Source organism: Thalassophryne amazonica, chromosome 7 (assembly GCF_902500255.1).
Source record: "Thalassophryne amazonica chromosome 7, fThaAma1.1, whole genome shotgun sequence".
Lineage (NCBI taxonomy): Eukaryota > Metazoa > Chordata > Actinopteri > Batrachoidiformes > Batrachoididae > Thalassophryne > Thalassophryne amazonica.
Window position 1 is genome coordinate 100924767 of NC_047109.1, and position 21710 is coordinate 100946476.

A 21710-nucleotide genomic window follows, 5' to 3' on the forward strand; every position below is an offset into this window, starting at 1 on the left:
GATGTTAGGGTCATTGACCTGTCAGAACACAAAACTGTGACCAGGTTTCAAACTACCAGCTGATAGGTTGAGGTTTTGATCAGGAATTCTGAGATAGTTCAACTTATTAATTGTTCCACCCACTTTGTGAAAACAGTCCCAGAGCATGATGCTACCATCACCCTGCTTAACAGTTGGTACATTTGGGTTTCATGCCCTTCACGTCTCCAAACATACCTTCTTTTTTCTTTCCCTTTGACCATCTGGTCAACTGCAGACTTTAGTCGAGCTTGAAAGTATTGATTTTGGAATAGGGGCTTCTTTTTTTGGATGGTCTCAGTTAATGATGTAAAACTTGCTCAACTGTACATTTTACAGATATTTCAGCAGTGAAGGGGCTACACTCCCAATACAATAGTTTAAACGGATGATCTTGGAATTAGCAGTTGTTGGAACTGACTCCAAGAGACGTTCCTGACTTGCACAAGTTTACTCTGATCTCCTCAGACCTTATTATTACATTATACTGTGTAGTTGTCAATCCAGTAAGTGTTGTCAAAAAACCCTTTTGAAGTTGGCACGGAGAAGCTACCAGCTGTTGTCAATTACTATCATTAATTGGAAATTAAGAGGTCTTGACAAGTTAATAGACATTTTGGAAATTTCAGCACCACAAAATTAATAATCTGAATGGGTAAATATTTATTTTTGACCCTGTATTCATAATTTCAGGTCTGTGTTGATCTGAGAAGCCCCAAAAGAAATATATATATATATATATATATATATGTGTGTGTGTGTGTGTACTACAAATATTCTGCTCCAGATAAAGAACAAACAGTTCAAAGAAATCCTTGAAATTCTAATATTGGCATGACATTCAAGTCTGAGATGAGTGTATGTAAAATTCTGATCCCAACTGTAGTCCCCCTAACAGAGTTGACATACAGTATATACCCTACACCCATAATGATTTGTAAGAGTACCAATTTGGGAGTAGAATATCCCGTAAGTTATAGTGATGATTCTGTGGCTATAAAACATCACATTTTATTGGATCTCCACAGTCCAAGTACAGTCTGTTAAATTTAATATTTTCATATAAAGAGTTGAAAATGGCCACACTGCACAAACCACAAAATGCTTCGCAATGCAACTGCAATTAATTATATTGTTATGCATATCCACAATGTCATTTATCACTTCAATGAACCAACAAAACAGATAATATCTTTTGTTTGGAATATATTTGGTGAATGGCCTTTTATATTTGAGAAGCTGACTTACAGGGCAGCACGGTGGCTTAGTGGTTAGCACTGTTGCCTCATAGCAAGAAGGTCATGGGATCAATTCCCACCTGTGGGCATTCTGTGTGCAGTTTGCATGTTCTCCCTGTATTTGTGTGGGTACCTTCTGGGTGTTTCAGTTTCCTTCCACATCCAAAGACATGCAGGTTAGGTGAATTGGAAACTTTAAATTATCCGTAGGTGTGCATGAGTGTGTTTGTTTGTCTATATGTGGCCCTATGACTGATTGGAGTAAGTGGTGAGTGAAACTGACTTACATTCACCCATTCTCACACAGATGTCAGCAGCTGCCACATACCAGCAGCAATTTAAGGTGATGATTCAAGGCATCTTATGGGTGAATGAACCAAGTTTTGCTCTTTCACTTTGAGCCAGGGATAATCTACAGCCCTCCAGTCACAAGACCACTTCTTTAACATTTAGACCATGCTTCTATAAATTTAACTTGAGTTTTTACGTTCATGTGATTCTGTATAAACAAAGCATCTTATTTAAATGAAGTGTAGAGAAATGCAGTATAGCAAAAATTCTACCATTAAACTCAGATTTTAAGTATTCATTCAGAATTAGTTAATTAACAATAGCTGTAATGTCTAAACACAAGCAGGTGTCCCCCATTAGTCATTAACTCTTAATCAACAAGAACCATGCATGTTCTTTAAAATAAAACTCAAAAGTTCTCACTTGCCTCTCACTGTTTACAGCTGACAACCAGATGCTCCCTCCTCCACTCCACTGCCACCTGTTGGTCTTTGTCCACTGCCTGGGGGTAGGCTCCACTACTGTCTTTTCCAACAGCAAGATTTGAGTTCATCTTACCACTACTCAATACTGTGAGGGGACCTACACCAAAAACTGTTCTAATATGTGGTAAAGTATCTTAATGCATTCAAATTTACTTTACTTAAAAAGCCATCACTTGACCCAGCTATCTTAGCTAATTATAGGCCAATCTCCAACCTTCCTTTTCTCTCAAAAATTCTTGAAAGGGTAGTTGTAAAACAGCTAACTGATCATCTGCAGAGGAATGGTCTATTTGAAGAGTTTCAGTCAGGTTTTAGAATTCATTTAGAATTTAGAATGAATTTAGAATTCATTTAGAATTTTAGAATTCATCACCAGATCCTTACTCTGGATGGCATTACCCTGACCTCTAGTAATACTGTGAGAAATCTTGGAGTCATTTTTGATCAGGATATGTCATTCAAAGCGCTGGAGATTGTTTTTAGGAGTGATGTGTTACTAGTTTATTATAGTTTGCTGTGTGTTTTGAATAAATGTGTGTGGAAAAATTTTCCGCTTTACGTTTTCCTTTCTTATTTCTGATTGTAAACCTTTATTACACTTATAAAACACAACTACCACCACAAACACACCAATTAGCTAAACTGCAGGATTGTCTTGGAAGACATGGATGACCTCTAATTTCCTGCTTTTAAACTCAGATAAAACTGAAGTTATTGTACTTGGCCCCACAAATCTTAGAAACATGGTGTCTAACCAGATCCTTACTCTGGATGGCATTACCCTGACCTCTAGTAATACTGTGAGAAATCTTGGAGTCATTTTTGATCAGGATATGTCATTCAAAGCGCATATTAAACAAATATGTAGGACTGCTTTTTTGCATTTACGCAATATCTCTAAAATTAGAAAGGTCTTGTCTCAGAGTGATGCTGAAAAACTAATTCATGCATTTATTTCCTCTAGGCTGGACTATTGTAATTCATTATTATCAGGTTGTCCTAAAAGTTCCCTGAAAAGCCTTCAGTTAATTCAAAATGCTGCAGCTAGAGTGCTAACAGGGACTAGAAGGAGAGAGCATATCTCACCCATATTGGCCTCTCTTCATTGGCTTCCTGTTAATTCTAGAATAGAATTTAAAATTCTTCTTCTTACTTATAAGGTTTTGAATAATCAGGTCCCATCTTATCTTAGGGACCTCATAGTACCATATCACCCCAATAGAGCGCTTCGCTCTCAGACTGCAGGCTTACTTGTAGTTCCTAGGGTTTGTAAGAGTAGAATGGGAGGCAGAGCCTTCAGCTTTCAGGCTCCTCTCCTCTGGAACCAGCTCCCAATTCAGATCAGGGAGACAGACACCCTCTCTACTTTTAAGATTAGACTTAAAACTTTCCTTTTTGCTAAAGCTTATAGTTAGGGCTGGATCAGGTGACCCTGAGCCATCCCTTAGTTATGCTGCTATAGACTTAGACTGCTGGGGGGTTCCCATGATGCAATGAGTGTTTCTTTCTCTTTTTGCTCTGTATGCACCACTCTGCATTTAATCATTAGTGATTGATCTCTGCTCCCCTCCACAGCATGTCTTTTTCCTGGTTCTCTCCCTCAGCCCCAACCAGTCCCAGCAGAAGACTGCCCCTCCCTGAGCCTGGTTCTGCTGGAGGTTTCTTCCTGTTAAAAGGGAGTTTTTCCTTCGCACTGTTGCCAAGTGCTTGCTCACAGGGGGTCGTTTTGACCGTTGGGGTTTTTCCGTAATTATTGTATGGCCTTGCCTTACAATATAAGGCACCTTGGGGCAACTGTTTGTTGTGATTTGGCGCTATATAAAAAAATTGATTGATTGATTGATTGGATGGTTGCCATCCAGGACACAAGTGCCATAGTGTGTTGGATGCAGTGACACAGAGGGCCTGCACATTTTCCCTGACCCATTCTATTCTATTCTATTCTATTCTATTCTATTCTATTCTACTGTACGTTGGTCTGTCTGGTGTTCAGACAGATTTGGGTTCTCCTCCCCCTCTCCCAGACAGACCCTTGTTATGGGGGAGGGGCTTGTTTAGCAGCAAACAGCAAAGGGCCCTCCAGCATAGCTGACAAGCATGTCTGTCTGTCTCGAGTGTGTGTGTGTGTGTGTGTGTGTGTGCATGCCTATGTGGGTGTGCACGTGTGCATTTGAAATCTTATGCATAAAATTAAACCACACAAACCAAAGCCCATCCACAAAAAAGCAAGCTGTGACTGTTAACATATTTATTTAAAATTATTCCATGTCATTTTTCCCCCAGACAGAATTCAGCATAATGTAATGTTGTAAGCGTTATCTTTATTTTTATATATGTAAAATGAGCCGTGTGATGTCAGTTATAAATCTTGTGGTAAGTATGGCAGTAAATATACGTACAAGCAGATTAGAGGTGGAGCTGCATATTGATTTGGCAAAAGTTTGCTTGCTTTCACAACTGCTACACTGTTAATGCACACCACAGTAGGAATATGTGTTCAAATCCTAAATAACATGATGGAAATCTACTGTGTGCATGAAGCAGACGGATGGATGGATGAATGAACAGGAGGTTGCAATATTCTCCATGCAGCTCTTGTCCAATGAGGAATAATGTTTTATTTTTTTCTCACATGAAGTCTAGACTTCAGCTCCACTGAAACGCTGAATTAGCTCTCAAAAAGGTTGAAATCACATCACTTGTATTACTTTATCTTTACATTTGATAACGGAGGCACTGAAAAACTGAGAACTGGTTTGGGATTTTTTTTGGTCTTCTGGCTCAAAACATTTTGCATTATGGAGGCAGAGATCACTTTGTGCCTTTGGAGTCTTTTATTAGCAGCACATTTTAGTGAACAAGTGTGACATGGAGTTCCTCAGGGCATAGTTTTTTGTCCTCTGTTGTTCAGTCTTTCTATGTTGCCACTGGCACAATTCAGAAACAGAGAAGTCATTACCGTAATAATGCAAGATGACGCTTAAACATCTTAATCATCATATGGGTGCAGCCTCAAAGACTCGCTAAAGACGTAAACAAACAAAACAATCAAACAAACAACCTAATGAGTCTTGTGTTTAATTTTGCTTTGAACTAAACCTGAGTGCATTTACTTCCATCCTGTAGAACTCTTAAAGTATTTTCAGTTTACCTTCCTTTTATTTTATAATTTGATTATAATTTGTTTTAGATTTAAATTGTGGTTTTAATAAATGCAGAGAAATACAATTTCTTGTTTTCTGTCTTCATACAGTTTTCAGAATTGCCTGAATGGCACTATGTCAATACACTTATCTTGCTTTTGTACAGTTTGTAAGTACTTCAATACTTTATAAAGCTGTCAAACACTCAGCACTCCTTCAGTTTCATTTCAGTTGGAGCTTTTGAGTTTTATAAATTAGCTAAATTGTTTGATTTTAATGAGTTATTATTCCACTTCTCATAGTCTTTCTTAAAAATGTCATAATTTACTGAATTTAATCCATCATTTTGAAATGCATACAGCAATTTATCTTGACAACAAAGCTTCTCGTGGACATAAATGGTAAAAGCATTTCTGTATCACATTTCCATCTGGTGCAGACGTTCAAAGTGCTTTTCAGTGCCACCTGACATTCACCCATACACATCAGGGTGCTTGCTGTCAAACAAGGTGCACGTCTGCACACCGAGAAAAAGTTCAGAACCTTGCTGCAGGGCATCGTAGTGAGTATCCTATCTGATGGGGAATAGAACAGAAGATCCACTGGTTTAAAGCCCAACTCTCTCACCTTGAGGCCGCCACCTCCCCCCCTCAGTCATGACAGGACATACCACAAAGACAAACAGTGTGCATGTGTAATTGTAGATCTCATATCTGCCATTTTGTAGTTTTCTGAAACAGTGTTGCATTTTTTGCCCAGTGGTCTGTTTTTCCACAGATGATGTTATGAAACGTGCATGTTATCATATCTTAATTGTCGGCAAGTAATAACCGCCCTTTCAGGTGGCAGTTCTAATTTTATACACTGTGGGTGCATTTCTTTATTTACTGATGATAAACATCTATCTAAATTATAACAGCCAAGTGGCCTCTGTGTGCATGTGTGTGTATGGTTTCGATCACGCAGAAACCAGGGAGAGCTGACATTTGCCGTTTGGTATGCTTATGTATTTTGGGTTAAGGATGAATGCTACAAAAATGTAAAGATGATAGGACTAATATTTTTGCAGAAAATAGCCATTTTAGATAACCAGTAAACTATGGACATTGTGCTGCAATGCACCAAGGGAGTTTTGGGTTTTAAATGCTGTTATTGTGGTTCATGTTAATTTAACAGTGCTGTTAGTGTTATTGATTTATTGTGTTTTGTAGTTCAATTGGTTTAGTCAATTTAATTAAGTGTCATGTCGTTGTTACCATGAGTGAAAAGAGTAGTGCTTTTGATGCCTTCTGCTACCATCTCTGTTTGTGAATGTGGAAAAATTAAACGCACCTGCTTGCAGCAGAATGCAGACAAAACAAAAAGCTCTGCATGCGTGCGACTGGGGACAGCTGACATTTGCTGTTTGGTATTATGTATTTTGGATCAAGGATGAATGGCACCAAAACGGAACATTGGAACATAGGACTAATATTTTTCGAGAAACTACAGATATTAGCTAATGTTGCTAATTACATTCTAGACTAACACGCCATTCCAGCAGGGGGCATTAAATCATCTTCATATTAAAACCATGCATGCATGCATGTGTGTGTGTGTGTGTGTGTGTGTGTGTGTGCATGATTATATTTAGCAAGGTCAATGTAAGTACACAATATAATTGTAAATACATTAAAAATACATGGATGACATAAGAAAGTGAAAACACTTATTTCTATTGTGGTCCATTTAAAAATCAAATGACAAAATAGAAATAATAATAATAGAAATAATAATAATAATAATAATAATAATAATAATAATAATAATAATAATGATAATAGTGTGTATATGTGATAACAAGAACCTAAACAATTTATAAATACATTAAGACAGTAAATTAACCTGAAAAATTACATAATTAACAGGAAATAAAATGGTTGAGGTCCTCTTCTAAAAATTGTTGAGGTCTAAGCTTCTAAAAACATTCTGGACTCACACACCATTCCAACTCATTATACAAGCTGTGCTTAATTTATTACCACCCTTGAAAAATATCAGCTACCCATTTTATAAACACTACCTAACATTGGTATGTGTGTGCGCCTGTGTGAATGAGTGAATGTGAGGCATCATTGTAAAGCACTTTGAGCTTTTGATTCAGATGGAAGAGCGCTATATAAATGCAGTCCTTTTACCATTTACTACCCAATCTAGAGCCCATGGATCCCTGCGGGCAACACTATGTTAGTAAGTGGAGTGTGTGGCACAGTCTCTCTTTGTGGCAGCTGCAGCACTTTTTTGCTTTAAGCTCTGTAAGCTGGATGTAGTCGGTGCGGTGCGTGACCTCATGCCTGGCTCAGCTGATTCCTCAGTGGGAGCGGTGCAGGCGGCAGTAGAGAGGAGCCCAACACACTGCCTGCTGGAATCAGTGAACCCACAGCAGGAGGGATAAGCGCTCCAACAGTGGCGGAAGCAAAGCGAGTAAGACTGTGCATCTGCCTCTGGATGTAGTAAGTAAGGAGCTGTTCTCCTTTCATCCCAGTGGATGGGTGGATGGCTCTGTGTTTCAAATGCCACCTGTGTCTTTCTCCAGTGCTGGAACATGAACCCAGTGTGAAAACTCCAAAACTTTGAGTTCCTTGAATTGATGCTTGAGGCTGGCTCCAAAATCTAGTCAATCCCCATAGACACCCATGTTAAAATGCCAATATTTCCGGCAGAAATGAAAGGCAACAGAAGCCTATTGCATACAGTGGGAAAAGTTCAGATGCAAAACCCAGTAAGCCACATGTAAAAAAGGTGTTTTCCTTGACCTTGGACCTTTGACTTGAGTACTCCAAAATGTAATCACCTCTAGATATCTACCCAAATAATATTCCTACCACTTTTGAAGGAAGAGTTCAGATGCAAAACCCAGTAAGTATTTTTTTTTAATGGAGAAATGCAGTTGAAAATGGAGATTTAAAGGAAACCATATTTGGAAATGCACAGACTTTCATCAATAAAATGAAAATACTTTGTTCAAATTCTTTCATATTTTTCACACTGATGGTCCCCTTGACAGCCAAGTACATATTGGTCTCAATGAAAAATTTATGGTTTTGGAAATACTGGGTTTTGCATCTGAACTCTTCATATACATATACGAGTATCCTTAATGTGTTTTTATATGTTTGACTTCATCATATGACTTCTGTGTGACATCATTTTGAAGTCATTCATATCAATCAATCACACATTTGCTGATCAATACATGCATTAGATCATCCATCCATGCTTCTTGGTTGTTGAGATATAATTAAAAAAAAATGTGTTTTTCAGACCATGTTTTCCTTGACTTTGACTTTAGACCAAACTACCCCATTACCAAATGATCCATCTAGGCTTCTTGGTTGTTGAGATGTAAAATAAAATATGTTTTTCAGATCATGCTTCCTTGACCTTGACCTTAATCAGTCTGCTCCAAAATCCAATCACCTCTAGATATTTTTCCAGATCATATTTCCACCAAGTTTGACCTATCAAAGCTTCCTGATTGCTGACATATACAAAAAAAGGTGTCTTTCAGGCATGTTTTCATTGACCTATGACCTTTTAAGCAGTCTACTCCAAAATCTAACCACCTCTAGATAATAATCCAAATTATATTCATGTTTGAGCCAAATGGACTTCTTTACTGTTTAGATAGGCCACATGTAAAAAAGGTGTTTTCCTTGACCTTGGACCTTTGACTAGAGTACTCCAAAATATAATCACCTCTAGATATCTACCCAAGTAATATTCCTACCACTTTTGAAGGAAGAGTTCAGATGCAAAACCCAGTAAGTATTTTTTATTTTTTTTTTAATGGAGAAATGCAGTTGAAAAAGAAGATTTAAAGGAAACCATATTCGGAAATGCACAGACTTTCATCAATAAAATGAAAACAGTTTGTTCAAATTCTTTCATATTTTGCACACTGAGGGTCCCCTTGACAGACAAGTACATGCTGGCCTCAGCTAAAAATTTATGGTTTTGTTGATACTGGGTTTTGCATCTGAACTCTTCAAATACATCCAGCCATTTTTGATTTTCTTGTTTTCTTGTCATCATATTTTACTTAATAGGCTGGAGAGTCATTTTGGGATTACTGGAAGTGCCCTTGTGTGGTTGATGTCATATCTGTCCAGTCATTCTCATTGTGTTTTGTATAATAACACTACCTATAGCAGGGGTGGGCAACGAGGGCCGAGACACTGCATGTTTTCCTTGCAACCAATCACCTCAGCAGGTGGGTTGCTGATGACCATCTCCCTTGAACATAAACACCTGGTTGTCAATGAAATCACCTGCTGAAACACCTGAACATTAATGAAATCACCTGCTGAGATGATTGGTAGTAAGGAAAACCTGCAGTGCTTCGGCCCTTCATGGCACATGATTGCCCACCCCTGACCTATAGGCTTAGTGACATGAAGTTTGGGGGTTTTGGGGTTCCACAGGGATCAGTCTTAGGCCCCCTGCTTTTCTCCCTTCATATAGACCCCCTTGGGAATATACTGCTGCGTTTTGGGATTTCCTTTCATCGCTATGCTGATGATACTCAATTGTACATGCCGATAACTGTTGGTAATCTCATTCACTTAAAATCTTTGGAAGATTGCCTTGCATCAGTGAGAAGTTGGGTGTCTAGTAACTTCCCACTTTTAAACTCTGATAAAATTGAAATGATGGTTCTTGGTCCAGTGAGACGTCAGCATTTATTTGACCAGCTAGTGCTTATCTTAGGTTCGTGTGTTCTATGTCATACGGACAAAGTGAGGAACCTTGGGATAATTTTTGATCCTACGTTGTCCTTTGGTTGCAACATTAGAGTTATTACGAGGACTGCTTTCTTCCATCTGCGTAATATAGCGAAGATTTACCCCATCCTGTCTATGGCTGATGCTGAGACCCTGATTCATGCTTTTGTTTATTCTAGGTTGGATTATTGTAATTTTCAGGGTTACCGCAGTTCAGTGTTAGGAGCCTCCAGCTGGTTCAGAATGCTGCTACCAGACTTTTGACATAAAGCAGAAGGTTTGACCATGTTACCCTCATTCCGGCATGTCTTCATTGGCTTCCTGTCTCTGTGAGAGTGGACTTTAAGGTTTCGCTGCTGACCTACAAAATTGTTCAAGGATTGGCCCCCTGCTTCCTGGCCAATTTGCTGAAAACCTACGTACCGGCCCAGGCTCTGAGGTTCGCAGGATGCGGGACTACTTTGTGTTCCTAGGGTAAAAAAAAGTCAGCGGGTCAAAGAGCCTTCTCCTACCGGGCCTCTGCTCTGTGGAACAGTCTCCCACTGTCACTGAGGCAGTCTGATTCTGTGGACATTTTTTAAGTCTAGGCTCAAAACGTATTTGTTTTCCAGTGCTTATGATTAGCATTTTATTCCATTACAATTTTTATTGTGCTATTTGCCTTTTATTAATTTTATTTAATTGTGTCTTTTAAATTGTGCTTTTTAATCTTTTAATTATTTTTATCTGTTTTTCAATTGTTTTTATGCGAGGCACCTTGAGACAATGTTGTTGTGAGTTAGGGCGGTATAACTTGAATAAATTGAAATTGAAAAAGTTGGACCTAATTCTATGTTTGGTATTTCTCAGTTAAAAATTCTCACTTCTTACCTCAAAGTGTTCTAGCTCCCTTACTGAAAATGTAAACAAGCAAAATGTCTTAATACGCATGATCACATCAGTAATAAAAGTTTATTCATAAAATCTATAATATAATAGCTAAAAACATGACTACAGAAACCAAGTCGGACATGAACATACTCCATAAATATCTAAACAGCATTAGATCTATTAACCTAAAACCGTCAGCAGCTTCCATATTCGGGCGATACTGTAGGTTTGCGTATATATATATATATATATATATATATATATATATATAATAGCCATATAATAAACAAATTATTAACCTCACTTGCTTGGTTAATAATCCTTTAATACATTAAAAATACATGGATGACACAAGAAAGTGAAAACACTTATTTCCATTGCAGTCCAAATCAAATGACAAAATAGAAGAAGTAGAAGAAGTAGTACATGAGCGTATGCCCTATTGCAACATGTGTGCAGAACGTGCATCACAAAAGTGTTACATAGATGTTATTATCCATTATTTACTTTATTATTTTCAAATGACCTTTCATGGATCACCTGCAGTACCTTCATGGCCCCTCGTGGGCCATGGCCCACACTTAGGAAGTTTTGATTTAGCACTGTTACCAATGTGCTTGCTCAAGGGTGGGTGAGGTCTCAACTAGTGATTCAAAGTTTTATGTATTTATTTATTTTACAGGAAGAAACTTAAAGCAGAGCAGACTCGGGGGGGGGGGTTGTCCATCTGCTGTGGTCATTCTAAAAAGACAGAACGGATGACACACCACAAGACTGACAGAACATGCAGTAACTCATTACAATCAATATAGTAATCAATCTCCATCATATGTCAGAAATTACTTTTTCACAATTTATGCCATCTTGTTAACTTCTGCTTTATTTAATAAACTTGAAAAGCTGCTTCAATATTTATTTATTGCTTTTCTAACAGTCCCAGAAATTAGATATGATGAGACTGAATCCTGCTAAATTATTAGTAACAAAATTAAGGGGAAAAAATTATTCAGTGCAACAGTAGTATCTTAAAGAAAGAGAGTGCAGATGTCTTTAATATGGGTTTGAATGTCTCCAGAGAATCATAACAGGTGCACAGTAAGAGAAAGCTATGTGGCCTGCTGACTTCTTTTTAACCTTTGGAACAAACAGTAATCCTGCCCCTTGAGAATGCAGAATATGGGCTGGTATAAGGTTTAATTAGATCAGGCGCTAGTCCATGAAGGCTAATTTGACACTTAAAATTTAATGGCACAGAAGAAAAACAACGTTTGAACACTGCAAATTTACAGTGAAAAACAAATGTAGCAGCAGACCAAATAACACTGAGACAACTGGAGAATGAGCGGGGTGTGGTGGGGGGGTTGAACAAGTAGCATTCTGCACTGGAAACAAACACACTTAACCGCGTAGCCACCATCCCTGTTTTTCAAGTGCAATAGATTAACATTACAAAATTTACGGTGTAGGACAAACACAGTAGACTAACAGCCAAAATTTACTGTGCTGGACAAAAATCCCAGTAATCTAGTGCTGTAAAATTTGTTGGACGAAAACAACAATGGACTCAAACTCCAAAACCTAAAAGTATTGGACCAATTAACATTGCAAAATTTACAGCAACTAATCTAGCACTGTAAAAATTTACAGTGTAAGACAAACACAGTAGAATAAACAAATTTACTGTGTCGGATAAAAATAACAGTAATCTAGTGCTGTAAAATTTGGTGGACAAAAATAACAATAGACTAATACTGCAAAATTTGCAGTGTTAAACAAAAATACCAATAGACTAACACTGCAAAATGTACAGTGGACAAAAATAACATTACTGGAGTATTTGCAACACTATAAAATGTACAGTTAAAAAAACAAAACGAGAATAACTACAAAACACACAAAGAAAAGAAGAAGGAGTCGGCAGCATGCCGGGGCCCGTTTGTGTTGTTGTGTGAATCGTAGTTTGACTTTGGGAGGGCGGGACTCTGAGGAGAACGAAATGAACAAGGCGCGGCCATAAGGAGCCCCATCCATCTATCACACGTGTAGACAAAGGGGAACTCAACAACACAAAGCTGGATGTGCCCTCTGAAACTTTTTCAGCCACGCGCGGAGACGCGCACAAAGCCGAGCAGCCTCAGGTGAGTCGCCTGCGAACAGCGCGCTGGTTTTCCTCCCGCCTTTGGAGCGCTTTTCGAATTGATTTCCAGTGAAAAGTTGCTGCTGTAGTTGGTGCGTCAGCGCTCAAACTTGAGCACAAAGAGAAAGAGAGAGAGAGAGAGAGAGAGAGAGAGAGAGAGAGAGAGAGAGAGAGAGAGAGAGAGAGAGAGAGGGGGGGGGGGTAAAGAGAGAGAGACAGGGAAACAGAGGCAGCGATGGAGAGCGAGCGGTCTTCCTTTGTCTGATGCGGGGTGAACTTGCGGGGATGCTTAGGCGCGCATCTTCATTAACGCCCCGCAAAACCCCGCACACGCGCCTCGCAATGAAATCATCTTTAACGGACGTCAGACGGACTTTGTGCTGCTGTCCCGTTTTTGTATTGGGGATGTTGCGCAAGACAAAGCAGCTGCCTGTCAGAAGTTTACGCAGAAAAGGACAATTTTACGCACGCTTGTGGGACAGAAAGTGACAAGTATTCGTTGATAAATCGCCCTGAAATACTTTTTCTGGAGTGATGTCCTCTCTCTGGCGAAGTTGCCGATGCACCGTGGGAGTTCAGAACAATGCAATCAGGTGTAAAGTCGGCAACACGCACTGAAACTTGTTGCGCGGGCAAAGAGTCACTTATTTATTTATTTTTTTGGAGACGAAATATTGTAAATCCGCAGCCTCACGCTTGGTTGGTTTCCAAAACCAGTGAGAAAGTTGTAATAGCTAAGTGGGAATCAGAGCAACAGGTACAAGTCGCTGCAGCTTCTTTGTTACAGTAAAGGATCCTTTGTTCTCAGTCCACACAAAGACGCGCACAAAGGAGCGCAAATCCATCAGGAAACAACTTTTTGGAATGCATAAAATTTATTCTAGGTTAAGAATTTGATTTATAACCGATTTATTTGCTTTACAAATTGTTGAGTAAGTTTTTATTTGCCTTTTTAACTCGAAATGTGCATTTTTCTGAAACAAATGTTTGTTCACTTAATCTTTTATGAAGTAGTTAAAATTGTTATATTTTTTTTTAATTAAGTGACACAAATGGTGTCCTTAACATGAATTTTAAAACTTTTCGTGCATCATGTGAAGGTGTGACCACAAAACTTGTTTGAATTTGCTGCATTCCATTGTACAGTGAACCATGGGGACTGCAAAATTGCACTCTGCAAACTTAACAAAGATTGTAAATACATTTTACTTTAAATTTCTTGCTTGATTTGGAAGAAACTATGATGTTTTTCATTTTCAAGAATTATGTCCTGATAAATATTTGAACTAATGCTTTCTTCATTTCTCTGCTTCTTCTTCTTTAGGGTGGTTTTTGCACCAGTTTGAGCAAAGTGTTTTCTTTCATTTGAGAACAAGATGAAAATGTGTGGGAATAAAATATAAGCCGCAGAGAGAGTCACCTATCCAGCAGTTTTTTTAAATGAAGAGGAGGATTAAGATGCTATGCAAACTTTGCTTTTGGAGAAGGTGAAGACTCATCTGAGGATTAAAAACTTCAGCAGCAGCAGTGCCAGGCGGGATGCATTTTAAGCACATTTGAAAATCTAAAACTCATGGAGACATTTTTAAGGATTATGAAAGCGTGGAGTATACCTCTCCTCAAGGTGCGCCGTGGCCTCAAAGTCACAGGGATTTCAGGATATTACATTTCTGCTTCTCCTCAATTTACCACAGGGTAGGTGAAATTTGTTTACCAGAATTCCTCAACCACTTGTTTGCCATTTCTCTCCCTCTCGCTCTCTGCCTGTGTCTCTTTTCATTTTTGCTCGAATGAATGCACCATTCACCTCCCACCTGCTGTATTTGTTATATTTGTTCCTCATTTTAATCTTTTACATACTGTAAGCATACAGTACACAAACACAAAAATCCACACAAACAATCAAATATTTAATGGGGCCTGAATTTGGCAGTAAAAGTAGAACAGTATGAGCAATCAGGAAAGTTTTAACGTGTTTAAAAAAATAATTGTCACTTCGGGAGCAATTGTGATGCAGGAAAGTGAATAATCGGATTTAATTGGTGCAGATCAGGGTAATCTTGTGGAAAAGTAGGTGAAAGTGGACAAATAGGTACAATATGCATTCATCGGAACCTGCATTCTCTGAGCAGAAGCCTCCTTCTGATAGTCCTCCACAGCACCAAACCCATGAAAAGCATGTTGTGCTCTTCAACAGTTAAGAGGTTAACAGAGAGCTTTTAGCTTTTTGAAAAAGTGTGGGAAAAACATAAAAGCAGCATTTTATAATAACCTCATAATGGAAATCATATGTAATCAGGTGGACTCTGCAATAATCCATTGCAGTCATATGCAATCAGATATAGGTAACAGTAAGAACTGTGATTACATATATATAATATGTACACTGCCACCATTGAGTCCATCATCTCCTCCTCCTTGCCTGTGTGGTACACTGCTGCCACTGCTAAGGACAGGAGCAGACTGCAGCGTATCATCCACACAGCAGAGAAGGTGATCGCCTGCAATCTGCCATCCCTACAGGACCTGTACATGTCCAGGGCCCTGAGGTGAGCAAGAAAGATAGCAGCCGATCCCTCTCACCCAGGACACAAACTTTTTGTCACCCTCCCCTCTGGCAGACAGCTGACACCCATAGAAACTAAAACCCTAAGACACAAAAACAGCTTCTTTCTGTCTGAAGCTAGACTTATAAATAATGCCAGACACCCCAACTTACCCTGCCTCCACCCCCACTCTCACAAAGTATATACTGAAAGGTACTGTACATCTGAATGCCTGCACAGCCCTATTCCACTATATTTATTTGACAGAAAACATAGTTTTGCCCATTTGACTCCTTTACTTCTTACAGAAGAATGTTTTCATTTTCTGTTATTGTTGTTTATGCACCAGTGACACCAAATGAAATTCCAAATCAAATGTACTTGGCAATAAATTTGATTCTGATTCTGACATATTAATTTTCCTCAATTTTGAAATTGGAATAGAAATTACAGCTGATAACTGCCAATGGAGGGCCATCCTTAAGCACAACCACAGTTGATGAGCAGCAGTTTGATTTATTGTTTATAGCACTGCTTCAACAGTTTGTTCCCAGCATGGTCGGTATTTGAACATTTCTGGTTTGGGGTTCCCTCTTTAAATGATCATTCTGCACCAGTTAGATCCCAAATAAGTATGGGTTAATAACTTTCCATGTCAGCCTGTGTGATATACTACAGTATATGTATCTTTAGGAAGTTATAAAAAAGGTCTGTTCATTTAGGATATATTTTACTCTATAGGTGATTGCTCATGTCACAGTTTACAAGGTAGCCTATACTAGGTGCAATGTTTAGCCTTACAGGAGCTAGTTTGCTATTTCTGACTTTATTTCCCTTTACATGGTAGCCTGGCCTACCATTTGATGTGGAATTCTAACACCAGTGTTGGCCACTACCCTTGCACTAATTCCATCTCTAACCCATACTCTAGTCCTAGCTCTAAGTGTTGCAGGGATGTCATTAAACATTTGATGAAATGTCTGGGTTCTCTGAAGAAATATAATCAGCTAGGTGTATTTTTCTGATATCCTGGTTCATATCAGTTCTGCTCCAGTGTTAGAATTCAATTCAATGTATTTATATAGTGCCCATTCACAACCTATGTTGCCCCAAGGCACTTCACCAGGGTAAGGTCTGACCTTACCAACCCCCCTGAACAAGCACGTAGGCAATATTGGTCAGGAAACACTCCTTCCCCAGAGTTGCTGCAGGGTATAATTGATTATATGTGTCCCCGCACAAAATATCTCTGAAACAGGTAAGCAGATTTTCACCAAAGTTGGTAGGAACACCTGTTGACTGAACATCTCCAGAAAATTGACTTGTGGCAGCAGTCAGTCAAAGTTCAAGCTCACCAACAATGTAGTCCAAAAAACACATTTTCCAGGATATGTCCACAGCCAATAGAGATAAAGAGACACTGTAAAGCTTATATGCCAATCCGGAAATCATTTGTAATCAAATGCTATGTGTGACTTTAGGATAATGCTTCAGAATTTACAGCAGTGTGGGCATCACCTCTTTGAGGACTTATTATCTTTATTAATAACAAAATTGTGTGCAGGCCCAGGAGCCCATTTGTGCTGGTGCTTCTTCCTGGATTCCATAGGCATGCATGAACCAGATGAGAGTCTGTGTCTCATGGGCAGGATGTCAGTCCAACATAGGCTACGTCCCCAGCCAAGACCTTTAAGCCATTGACAGGTAGGTAGAGTGGGACAATGCAGATAAAGTGTGTTGTCCAAGGAAGTAGACAGGTAATGTGACAAGGAATCAAACCTAGGTCTACATATTGGTAGCCCAACTCCTTATCCCATGCAGTTACCTGCTATACAAATGGTGTCACAAATGTGAACTTGTCAGCTTAGGGCAGGTCTGAGAACCTGTGCTGGTGCCATGCTTCACTGCATCCACCATACTATGTAACTGCTTTATATCATGGATGGCAACTATCCAGGCAGACAATGGGTCCATTCCTACATCTCAAAAGTAACCATCTATCTACTGGAGCTAGGTGAAACATGAGTGTCTCCTTAGCCTTCTCCAGCTGCTGAGGTTCTCCACAATGAGGGAACCATTTTTCAATTGCTTTTGAAGCAATCAGGGCATTGATTCTCTTGGCTTCTCCTTTCTGGGGCCTTTAGATAAGACCTGATAAGACCTTTGTCTGGTCATTTCCTGGATCTCACTCATGGCCAACTAATTGTACTTCTTTTATGCTAGGACCTGATCTTCAGGACTCCTTGTTGCATTCTTTTAGGCCCGGACCTGACATTCAAGACTCCTTGTTTCATTCTTTTAGGCCCAGACCTGACCATCAAGACTCCTTGTTGCATTCTTTTAGGCCAGCACCTGACCTTCAGGATTCCTTGTTGCATTCTTTTAGGCCTGGACCTGACATTCAAGACTCCTTGTTTCATTCTTTTAGGGTCAGACCTGACCATCAAGACTCCTTGTTGCATTATTTTAGGCCAGGACCTGACCTTCAGGACTCCTTGTTGCATTCTTTTAGGCCCGGACCTGACATTCAAGACTCCTTGTTTCATTCATTTAGGCCCAGACCTGACTATCAAGACTCCTTGTTGCATTCTTTTAGGCCAGCACCTGACCTTCAGGATTCCTTGTTGCATTCTTTTAGGCCAGGACCTGACCTTCAGGTCTCTTTGTTGCATCACTGGTTGTTGACTATTGTCTTTCTGGCCATTTTCTATTTTCTTGGTCTTCATCCTCCTCCTCCATGGGGATGTGGTGGTGGTGGTGTATTGTCTGTGGGTTACTGTCTTGATCTTGTACCAAAGCGGCATTACTCCAGGATTACTGTTGCAGTGGTGTCTATGATCTCACTGCTTTCTGAGATGCTGGCAGTTGGCACAGTGAGTTAACCCCTCTGACTGTCTTCTTGTGGGACTTAGTGATCTCTTTTGATGGGGCAGGAAAGAGTGAGAGCTACAAAATAAAGACGGTGTATTTTAAATAAAGTCTGTCACTTTTATCAGTTACAACAGCATAAATGAATGAAGAATGAATTTGAACTGACTGTGTTTTGAGAGAGTAAGCCTTTTCTCTCACTATCTTCAGTCTCTTATCAGTGATGTCATTGGGAGCCAATGGGAGCAGAGAGTAGTAGTTGTAAGGAGCTTCTAAGCTCCGCCTCCTGCTCCTTTCCACATGGCAGTCCACATGGTGCTGCAGCATCACATTTTCAGCGTGCTAACTCTCTGTCTCTCTCTGCTGCGGAGGGAGATGCTGCTGTTGTCCGTGACGATAATCGACCACGTCGCTGCAGAAGCGACTGTTCAGTCACTGAAAGCACAGACAAGAAACGACATGAGGAGGGAGAACACATGATGTTTGAGCTGTATCGTACATGAATGATTCATCAAAGTACATCCGCTCTTAGAACATTGGTGGGAACATGAGGAAAAGATGAACTATCAGGGTAAATGCAGGTAAATCACGTAAGGCTGATTGTGCCATCATGCTGGTTAATAATTTAACTGAGCTGGTTCATATGAGATTAATCTTTGAGCAAAATTTGTTTTAGTTCCTGGTTGTTCTTGTTGACTCACGTCCTGGAAGTGACTGCATGAGTGGGAATGTGGGTCAGTCAACACTGTGACAAACAGGTGGGGCAGATCCAGGTCAGTGATGTGGATGATGATGACTCAGACATCCACAGGATGTGCTGAACGACATGAAACGTTCAGATTGTGTTTTCGTTGCTCTCACCTTATCTCACAAATCCTGACCTTCATTTCTGCTTCAGCAGCATTTGTGAGTTTAACTTGTATTTCTTCAGTGTAATAGTATGTAGTACTTTAATGATGTCACAAAGCCCTTGACACAGAGCCCTCAGAGAGCACGTATCTCCTCCAACGCCGCAGCGGTGTTTAGTAATGGTCTCGTCTTTGTCTGGAAAATAACATGAATGTATGTTATAGACTGTTGTAGAAAATCTACGCCTCACAGTATTAACGTATATTAAAAAAATAATCTTGGAACTGTATCTGGTTTTGGATCTACCTCAAAATGCCACAAAATGTCATCAAAATGTATTCATACTATTTGAAAAAGGGCCAGTTTATGATTTTTTCAGCAAGGTAAAGGTGACATGGTGTGTGTTATTAATGGTGTTGAAGATCATAGCAAAAAAATAACACAACAAAAATAACCAAACAAATGTTTATATCCCTGTTGTGTTAAATAGAAAGAAGCTGCCGCTTGCCACGCCCCTGCTCCATTCACAGAGAGGATGTTTCTTCATTTCTCTCTCATAAAACATGTTTGCTTTAAATTAAAAGGTGATATAAATGATTTTTCTGTTACATGTCACGCAACCATCAGCTTTTCAGTGCCAAAACAGTGCTTACTTCCTCGGCCACTCCTTCCCAAACCAACCCAGTCTCACGCTTTTCTTTTCAATGTTACCATTTCTAATTTCATTAAATTAATTTAATTTAATTAGCTTATAATGCGCCAAATCACAGCAAAAGTTGTCTCAAGGTGCCTTACACGAAACAATACAACATAAAATTTAAAATAAATGATTAAAAATGAATAAAAAAATTGGGATAAAAAATTACCCCAAGGTTCCTCTAACCCCCCCCCCCCCCCCCCCCCACCTTGTCACCCCGCATTTTGTGCTCCCAGCATGAAAATATGGTCCTTTTCCTGACGGGAGCATGAACCATAGATTAATTTACTTTTCGTGATGCCATAACAAAATGCCGCAAGACTGGATTTCTACACATTGAGCAGAAGGCAGGCCAGTTGGAGACTTTTAATGGGCTGAACCATTGTCAAAATAGTCAAAAAGTCAGTCTTTTGTTAATCCTAGTCTGGCTATGTTCTGGTTCAGAGGTTTTTTTTAGCCTCTGAACGTGATTGTTGAAGGAATTTCTGGAAGGTCAGTACTGCCCACCATCTTTAATGCAACAGCTAAGCAGTGATTTGTACTGTTTTTTTTTGTTGTTGTTGTTTTTTTTATCTATTCAGGGAGTATCAACAGATTCACATGGCAGGACTCATGCCAGAATGTCATGCTCCAAACGTGCATGCTCAGCTGTCCTGCTATGCAAACAAGGGAGAGAAAAGCTCAGATAACATGCAAAGGGAGTGATGCATCATTCTTGGCACAGGACACACACACACACACACACACACACACACACACACACACACACATATATATATATATATATATATATATATATATACACAGTATGTGTGTGTGTGTGTGTGTGTGTGTAAAAGGGTGGTCCTCTACAGTATGCCAAAAATAAAATTGTGACTTTCTTAAGGTGCTTCCTGACAAAATTGGTCATCTTGATGAGAAAATGTTTTGTGCAAAATTTTATTTCCATACGACTATTCTAACCACTGCTGCATGTGGGGTGAAAATTGCAATGGTTGAGCATATTAGCACACACTAGCAATAGTAATGTACTTGTTCACAAATTAAATACAAACTGAAACAACAATCCTTTCTCCTTTAACTGATCATACAGGAGAGATAAAAAAAGTATTACATGTCACTGTCCACCTATTTGGTGAAAATAAACAGTCATGGGAAGTGGCATTTGGTTCTGATTTTCTTCACCTCTGGGGACTGCCGTCGAAGCCACTCAACAACTTGCAGCAGGTATTGGCGCTGCTGTTCATCCTTCGTTAGGATCTGATTGTAATCCTGGATAAGTGCAAATCCTTGCTCAGCGAAATCATTGACAGCAGCAATGTTATCCAGGACCTCCTGTGAAGACTGGAATGATGGGTCATCCTCCCACTCTGAGGGGTCCTTGATGAGGAAGTCCATGTTGACGTTGAATGCCTCAAAAATGTGACATACATGGACATGGAATTGTGGGACTTTTAGGATTGTTTTAGCATGAAACAACAAACCACATTTAATCATAAAATGTCAAAAACACATTTTGTACTACATGAGCTTTGGAAGATGCTTTACGTATATAGAGAAACGGATTAATCACATGAACCTCTGTTAAGTGGTGTTGGTAATAATTATAAGGACACCGGACCAGATGATTAGAGTTCAAGCGCATGACCTACAGACCACAGAGAAACGTGAGGATATGCTTACTGATTTGTTTCAGTTCAATACAAAGAATGGTTAGAGATTTAATGTTACTGGAGTTCTGGGTGAATGTCATGTCAGGCTCAGATGACAGAATGGGATCCACTCAGAGAGGAGGGCCTGGACCA

The 21710-nt window shown here is 39.4% G+C and overlaps 1 long non-coding RNA gene across 3 annotated transcripts in view; it reads left to right on the forward strand.

Moving 5' to 3' along the window:
- Window positions 1-12835: 12835 nt before the first annotated feature.
- The window catches only part of LOC117514680, a 287762-nt gene continuing 278887 nt past the window's right edge, over window positions 12836-21710 (forward strand). Inside the window, exons 1-2 of one of the 3 annotated variants that reach the window (XR_004561929.1) lie at window positions 12836-12946; window positions 14270-14640. This is a non-coding gene — a long non-coding RNA (uncharacterized LOC117514680). Of the gene's footprint in view, window positions 12947-13188; window positions 13703-14269; window positions 14641-21710 lie in introns of those variants that run through there. The other 2 variants (XR_004561928.1, XR_004561930.1) reach the window with 2 other exon arrangements.